Below are 9,130 nucleotides of genomic sequence, written 5' to 3' on the forward strand. Positions count from 1 at the left end.
ATTAAACCAGCCTCTACACCCAAAAAAGGATGTACACAGCCCCAACGAAACTTACAAGAGTACATAGACTCACACTCTTACACAAGGTTTAACACCATCACAAGCAACTAGACCCGAGCACTTAGGCTCTAGCAACAGCAATTCTTAAAAAGTTAATACAAAGTTTCAACCATACCACACAAGAAAACCAGAGAGCATTAATCTCCCAATCTTTTCCTTAAGTTCCATCCCTTCATTGCGAAAAAGCCAGAAACTCTCTTCTCTAGAATCAAGCAACATTCTCTCACTTTTTGGCCATCTTCTTCCTTAAGTAGCAAAGACCATTGTCTTGCCCAAAAAGTCCCCCTGAAAATCACCTGCAACAGAAAATTAGTATTGGAGCCATTAAAGACTACATCATTCCAGCATAACCAAACCGCCCAACACAAAGCTGAAATCCCCACAAGGATTTGAGCTCTTAGCTTGGGTTGAACCCCCTTTAGCCAATTGCCGAACATACTAGCAACATTCCTAGGCCGGTGAATTCCAAAAAATATATAGACTGCATTCCACATGAATCTTGCCAAAATACAATCAAAGAAAAGGTGTTGAATTGATTCGTTAGAATCACAAAAACAACACTTAACATTACCCTTCCACTTGCTTTTGGCTAAATTATCCTTTGTTAAAATTACTCCATTCTTTAAGTACCACAAGAAAATTTTAATTTTCAGTGGTATTCTGAGTTTCCAAATCATGTCCTTTTTAGGAACGACTTCCCTGTACATGATTGCTTTGTACATTGAGTTAACTGAGAAACACCCATTCTTTTGTATCTCCCACAAAAAGGTACCATTCTGCTCGGTCAATTTTATTGATATAACCTTTGAGACCACTTCCAACCAAGCTTTTAAATTATGACCCACCATAGCCCTCCTAAAGGACACTTTTAGAGGTCTTTTACTCATAACCACTGCCACTGATTCATTCTTGTTTATCACAAGGTTGTATAAGGCCGGGTAACGAGCAGCAAAGGGAGTATTCCCGTTCCATTTATCCTCCCAGAATCTGACCTGAGTCCCATTGTGTACTTTTAATGATCCACAAGAAAGGAAGATGTTCTTAACCATCATGAGTCCTGACCAGAAATGAGAATCCCCTGATTTTTTATCTACATGAGTCAAAGTTTTCTTAGATAGGTATTTCCTTCTTAACAAGTTTTGCCAAACTCCCTCTTCATTCCAAAGTTTATATAACCATTTACTTAGCATGTATTTGTTTTGTAGTTCTAGGTTTTGTATCCCAAGACCCCCACATTCCTTTGGCTTGCATAAAATGCTCCACTTAGCCAACCTATACTTCTTCTTATGTTCTTCACATTGCCAAAAGAAACGTGACCTATAATAGTCCAGCTTCTCGAGAATACCTTTAGGTACCTCAAAAAAAGAGAGCATGAACATAGCCAAGCTGCTAAGCACCGAGTTTATCAACACTAATCTACCACCTACCGATAGATGCTTTCCTTTCCAACTACTCAATTTTTTCTGAATTCTCTCTTCGATTGTAAGTCAATCTTTGTTTGACAATTTTTTGTGATGCATTGGGATCCCTAGATATCTAAATGGATACCTACCGGAACCGCAGCCAAACAACGTGACATACTCTCTCTCCACTTCCTTAGCCCTACCAAAACAGAACAATTCACTCTTGTGGAAGTTGATATTTAGACCCGCTAACCTCTCGAATGTACTTAGTACAAGTTTGAGGTTTTTGGCTTCTTCTAGATCATGTTCCATAAAGATGATTGTATCATCTGCATATTGCAAGATAGATAGCCCATTATCTACCAGATGCAGTATCACCCCATGAAAGCTCCCTCCTTCATTTGCCCTTTTAATCAAGATTGCTAACATGTCAGCCACCAAATTAAAGAGGATCGGCAATAATGGATCCCCTTGTCTTAAGCCCTTTTTTGTTTGAAAGAAGTTTCCAGCTTCATCGTTCACCTTAATTGCTACACTACCCCCTCTGACAATCTTATCTATCCACCGACATCAAAGTGGTGAGAATCCTTTCATTCTCAACGTCTGTTGGAGAAATCTTCAGTCTACTTTATCGTAAGCTTTTTCAAAGTCGAGTTTAAAAATTACCCCATCATTCTTCTTCTTATGCATTTCATGAATGCATCATCTACAGAACTTACTACTATCACTCTGTTGTAAACCAAAGCTTTCTGTGGCAAGATTGTGTGAATCATTTCGTATGCCAGGCATCCTTGCATAAATCATTGCAGATTTGCAGGGGTTGAAGAACCCATTTAAATTCTGCATAAGATGTTCTAAAGTTTGATGAGATAGCACGATCGAGAGGCCAAGAAAAAGGATGAGTTGTGCTCATGAGCTAGCCGGCCGTAGGCTTGGGAGGCACTGGGAATGAAACTAAACGAAGAAGCATCTTGGTGACTACAACAATACTCCCTTGGTCTCCAAACTCAGCTCCTGATCAAACTCTCATGAGAGTGATCTTGGTTACTTTGTCTGGGTGACCATGGACAATCCGAGGGCTGAACACAGAGTGGAGCGATTTCTGAGCATGTTTTATACCAGAACCAGGTTTCAGGTGGGAGATGGGGGGCAATCACTGAGCTCTGGAGATCCAACTGACTCGAACAGGGTTCATTCGAACATGGGATGCTTCCAGATGAACATCACCAATCCCATGGGATGCTTGATGCTTCCAGCTGATGAACATCCGGAGATATCCCTGAACCCAGATGAAGAAGACACTGTGTGGTGGGAGTTGGAGACACATGGCCATTTCACTGTATCATTGGCCTACCAGATGTTCTTCATGGCAAGCCTTGTCCTTAATCCCCTATGTTTGTTCTTCATGGCAAGCCTTGTCCTTAATTCCCTATGTTTGATGTTGTGACGGATCATCCAGAAGGAGAGAAACACAGGAGCAGTGTTTGATTATCTGGGCAAGTACATATTTCGGTATTTATGTCATGATCATTTGCTTTGGTCTAGTTTTCATGCAGAGTAGGATTAGAAATCTCAGGCCGATGTGTCCGAAATCCCCAGTGAGGGGCATTGGCAAGCGTCTCAAGCATTTTAGATTACTTCAGCTTTTGTCTCTATCAACTCTTTGGTGAAACATTCTAGGCCAATTATTCCTCTTAACCAGGGTTTTAAATTTCGGAAGCAGCAGTTCTGCCGCCGGTGAGCGATAGAACCGAAATTTCGTACGAATTTTTTTGAATTTTTGACGGATTTTGAATAAATTCGAATAAAATCTGACCAAATTCACAAAAATTGCAAAAAACCGAAATTTTCAGGTGAGATGTTAGCATTTCGGTGGGGGGGGGGGGGCGAAATTTCCGAAATTTCGTTCCGAAATTTCAAACACTGCTCTTAACTTGGGTAGCTATGGAATTTTAATAGCCTTAATACCGGTTGATTGGCTGTGCCTTTTTATTGTCAGCTTCAGACATAACAAGGAATCATTCGAGCAACCATACATATATATATCCAATTGCTAGAAGCAATACCTGAGAGATACACGGAATGGCAAGAGACGAAGTTGTTTTCTGCCCATTTACCATTCGTGGTTGAGTCAATGGCGCTTGTGGATTATGTTGCTGAGATGAACTAGACTGTGTGGGATTAGGAGGTACCAGGATTTTCAGGCTACGGGCTTGAGGATGATCTAGCACTAGCAGGTGAAAGGTTTTATGCTTGGATGGATCAGTAAGGTGGATCTACCAGGCCTTGGATGGATGTGAATGCCTGGGACGTGCTTGGATGTGTTCAGCTCAACCACACTGTTCCAGTGCTGAACTATTTAATCATCTGCAGGATTTGAGGCGTTAATTCATACTTCGCAAAGTTCGCATGATTTGAGAGCATAACTGCTCACTGCCCAGCTAGTGAATGGTGCGCGGTGAGGAGACGGCAAGTGCCGGTGTAGCTAGAGCAAAGCTGTATAGGATTGGGAGACAATGGGATCTTTTGCTACGCAGCGTGAAGCGGCGTGTCAACTTTGTTCATGATTTCCACTGTCCATACATACTTGGGAGGGTTACTAGGCTTGTGATAGGAGAGGGGTAGGTTTATATTTTGACCTGCTACATTTTGGAGGAGAATGCATTAACAATGCTATTAAGAATAAGGATGAGAGAGTAGAGATCAAATTGTTGGTTTTACTTATGTCCAAATACCTAGCTACTAGTACGTAGTCTAGTCAAGAAAATACAATCGTCAATTCTTCATTTCTGTATGTGGATATTGGTCTTTTTCTTCTGCCCATTCGTTTACCCTTCAGTCTATAAGCTGCAACAAAAAAAAAATTATAACCTAATTTTGGAGTTGTTTTTGGGTTTTTCTTTATCGTAGTTTAAAATTTTATACTATGATACCACGTGTATTTGGGGGTTTACTATTTTGATATACCACGTGTATTTCTCAGTGCGAGGTATCTAATAAGGTGAAGCAAATTACCTATAAGCTCGAGTTTATGGGCATCTGCATCACTGCATGCAGTCGCTGCCTCCGTGTAAATGAATTGCACAGGACCTATCCGATGTGACATATTTCAATACCAATGTGATATTTTCTTGGTAAAATTAGTTGTGAAGATAAAGGTCATGTAATCTTTGCATATGGTGATTTGAAAAAAAAAACTCTTATTTCTTCAGATCAGTACAGAAAAAAAAACAGATAACTACACCGATGTTTGTGCCATTGGCTTGAATTGGTTGAGCTTGATGTGTTTAGGCCAGCACCACTACTGGAATTACGGTTCTGTTCGTCCGTTGAGTTCTACGGCCCAATACCTGGAGATTAATTAGCCATTCTCATGTTTGCCGATTGGGGCTAAACAAACTAGCAACCGGAACCGGGGCTATCCCGGACGAAAGCTCTATTAAATTATAATATTTTTGAATAAACTGACGATGAAACTTTTATAATAAATGATAGTTATAGTGAAATTTGTCTGGGCTCGAAAATTTTTCTAACCCCACCACTGGCCAGAATTGTTTAATTATCTGTAGGTTTTGAGGTGTTGATACTTCACATGAAGAAAACAGGAACACAAACACAAGAGATAATAGTTTGTACGTATAAATTTCTCAAGATAGGAATATGGCTCTAGAGTCTTTCAACTTTCAAGACTACAAGAACAACCGTAGCTGCATTCTTTTGGGGTTGGGAACCTTCCCCTCATACAAAACCGGAACGGTAGACTAACGAATATTAATTAAGTATCAGCTAAAATAACTTGAGAATTAAATTTATATGATTTGTTAAGACAACTTTTCTACATGTATATATTTTTAAAGCATACCATTTAACAGTTTGAGAAGAGTGTAGACAGAAAACAAGAGGGTAGAAGTTGGAAAAATATAGGTAGGCAGAGATAGTTATAGGGTTAATTAGGAGATGATGAGATGTTATGGTGTGCTTCTTGCAGGTTTGAATGCCGTATTATCAGCTATGTTATCTAGTATTATCATAGATACTACTAGAAAAATCAATTTTACAGTCGGACAAATCAGCTTTTCGTAGGCGGCCACTCGAACCGCCTATAGGCAAAGGCCCACGAAAATAGTGTATTTGCAGATGGGTGAACTGGCCGCCTGCAAAAACCGATTTTTCGCGGGCGGATTCCTTAACAGGTCCGCCTGCGAAAATATTTGCATAGCGCAAAAAAAAACCTGGGAAATTCTAAATCCCCCGTACAAGCAGATTCGAAAGCCCTAAATCCATTCAACAAATTTATCAAATCCTCAAATCCATTCAACAAATTCATCGCAATTCTCAAATCCAGTAAACAAATTCATCACATATCAACACAAAGAAACAAAAATTCGTCGCAGTCGAAGCCGTCACTGCTCATGAACAAACCTGCGACAGATCTAGGCGCCCGAGGACAACCAATGGTGGAATTGCTCTCCCGACGACGACCCGAGGCAGGCCGGCAGCGGATCCGCGTGCCCAAGGTCAGCCGGCGGTGGATCTACGCGCCTGGGTGAGCCGGCGGCGGATCAAGGCGTCGTCGTCATCATCATAGCCGGTGGCAGGACCCAGGCGTCGACGCCGTCGTCGTCGTTGCGGCAGTCATCATCATCGCGGCCGAGGCCAGCTTGCAGTGGATCCGCGCGCCTAGGCGAGCCGACGACGGTAGATCCAAGTGGCATTGTCGTCATCATCGCAGCCGGCGGTAGGACTCGGCGCCGTCATCGTCACCAAGGCGGACCTCCTCGGAGCTGTCGCCAAGGCGCCGATGCCACTCCTCTCCCTAGCCAATGCGTGATGAGAGAGAGAGAGAGGGGGGAATGAGTAGGTTGATCTGCAGGCATGATTTTCGTAGATGGACCACATAAGGTTTCACTTGCGAAAATCAATTTTCCAGACGGGCCCCTTAAAAGGTCTGTCTAGATTTTCACAGGCGGGGTTAAATCTAGAGGTTCTTTAGCTATTTTCGCAAACGGTTATAAGAGGGTATTTTGTTTGGTCCGCCTGAAAAAAATAAAAAGCCAACGTTGATAAAAATCGTTTTTCTATTAATGTGACCATACATGTTTGGAGAGTTAGCATGTCTCCAAATAGTAGCGGTCCACGGGTAAATTTGGACACGAAACACATGCTTAGATTTGCGTTTTGACCTACATAACGGAGACTAAATTGTTGGTTTTTTACTTGTGCCCAAAGTTATTGTTGGCATGCTAGCGCTGATGGTCTCTGTATATGTGCTAAAGGCTGATGATGCGACAGCTAGCGCGAGATGCAGGGGCCAAGAAGAATAGGATTGGGCGGCACTAGGAACTGATGAAGCTGAACGACGAACCAACTTGGGGTGATCTTGATCAGAAGACTCCTTTGGTCCCCAAAAACTTCTGATCTTGCTTCGCAGCGAGATTGATCCTGGTGATTTCATCTAGCTGTTGTGGTTAACTTGCTGATTGTCCCAACTGAATAGAGGGGCGCCCTGCACTTCTCCTTATCTCTACGTATACCAAGTTTGATTTGGATATTTTGAAAGATGACCATGCTCATCTGTTTACACTCTCTTTCGATATCAATTCTTTAAGTTAATTAGTGCTTGGTATTACATGGTAGGATTTGCTAGGATCGATCCAGTGTACACTAAATTTTAGTTTCAGGTATATATCCAAAATCCCGAGAGGGAGGGAAAAGCGTGGTGCTCTCTACTGTTAGTAGAAATTAATTTAAACCGATTATCTAGTTTATCTAAGGGTTTGGATCTTTTTATATAGTACTACCACATTAGTCAACAGTAGTAGAAATGTGTATAAGGTATAATTGTCCAACAAATATAGGAGTATATGGGTAAAATTATAATTTTTTTCCACTTTATTTTGCCCAGAAAGTGCGAACTGCAGATCCTTAACTAAAGTAAAGATAAATTATGGACTTGTACGTCTACAGTGTTTCAGTTCGAAAATAGGACTCGTAGAAAACTTCTTCATGGAATCAATTGGTTCCACATATATGATAGAGAAAATCCCCTGTGTACCCCTGAAAGTTCACCTAATCCCTTCTGTATCCCTGAATTTTGCTCATTCTCTTGGATACCCCTGAATTTTAGTTTGTATCTCTTCCATGCCCTTTCCGCTAGTTGACCGTTAGTTGACCGTTAAATTCTTATGAAAAAGTCCATTTTGCGCTTTGGTATAAAGAAGCATATAAATTAATAGAGTATATTGTTGGAGCATAGAAATGTGTTATATGAGACTATTATGTTTATGACATAGTTATGCACCATATTATTTGCGATAAATATACTTTTAGATATGACATAAAAAATTAATACTTATTTATTTTTTTAGCATATGTATTCTGATAGTAATAAACAAATATGTTATATTACTATGAAAACACAAATGCTACATAAAAGAACTTTTAATAACTAATAAATAAGTATTAAATTTTTATATCATATGTAAAAGTAAATTTGTCACAAATAATATGGTGCATCACAGACTCATAAATATAATAGTCTCATCCAATAAATTTTTACATTCCAACAATATACTTCATTAATTTATTATGTTTCTTCATAGGAAAGGGCAAAATGGACTTTTTCAAAAGAATTTAACGGTCAACTAACGGTTAACTAGCGGAAAGGACATGGAAGAGATCCAAACTAAAATTTAGGGGTATGTAAGGGATTGAGCAAAATTCAGGGGTATAGAAGGGATTAGGTGAACTTTCATAGATACGTAGGGGATTTTCTCTATATGATATTACTGATCGAGCCACAGATCTGTACGAGTAGACTCTTTCGGCTGGAAACTTATCCATACAATACTGCAGATCCAAGGATGGTCGTGTATCAAAAAAGATTTTTGCCGAGCAGTAGCCATAGTAGATCGACACAGGTGGGAGGATTTGCGCGGAATAATGCTCCGTCGTAAAGTACTGATATGTACTTATGAACCGACTGTTTACATCAATTCTGCTGGTAGTATAATACTCTCGAATATCCGTGACGATCTCTAAAAACATCACGAAAATTTCGTCACAGATTAAATAGTTTCTTGTAGTGTTTGTAGGATATGGGACGATCCTAATCGGACAAGCAAGCCGGCGACGAGAAGGCAGAGGAGTGACATGAGTGGACGGGCAGGTGGGCGGGCAGAGGAGGAGCACATGCAGGCGAAGGAGTGTGACGACAGTCGGGCGGGTGGAGGAGTGGCGCGAGCATGCGAGCAGGCAAATGGGCGGCGGAGGAGCTAGACGGCGGGTGGGCGGCGGAGGAGCTGGATGATGGCTTGGCGGACGGAGGAGTGGTGCGAGCAGGTGAGCGGGCAGCGGAGGAGCGCGACGGCAGCTTGGCGGGCAGAGGAGCGGTGCGAGCAGGCGGGCGGGCAAAGGAGGAGTGCGAAGAAGGAGTAGCGCGGCAAGTCGGCCAGCGGATGAAGGAGCGACGCGGTAGGCAAGCAGGCTGACAGGCAGAGGAGCGCGACCGGCGAGCGAGCAAGCGGACGGACGCACGAGCACGCGGAGCGAAGCAGCTTTTCTCACGCCGTGCATCCAACCCAGGTGGGACGAACTCATCCACTCGTTTTTGCTGGATGATTTGGTCTTGGATTTGAGGGGAATATTCCTCTAAAGGGACCAACCCA

This window comes from Oryza sativa, chromosome 4 (assembly GCF_034140825.1).
Source record: "Oryza sativa Japonica Group chromosome 4, ASM3414082v1".
Taxonomy (NCBI): domain Eukaryota; kingdom Viridiplantae; phylum Streptophyta; class Magnoliopsida; order Poales; family Poaceae; genus Oryza; species Oryza sativa.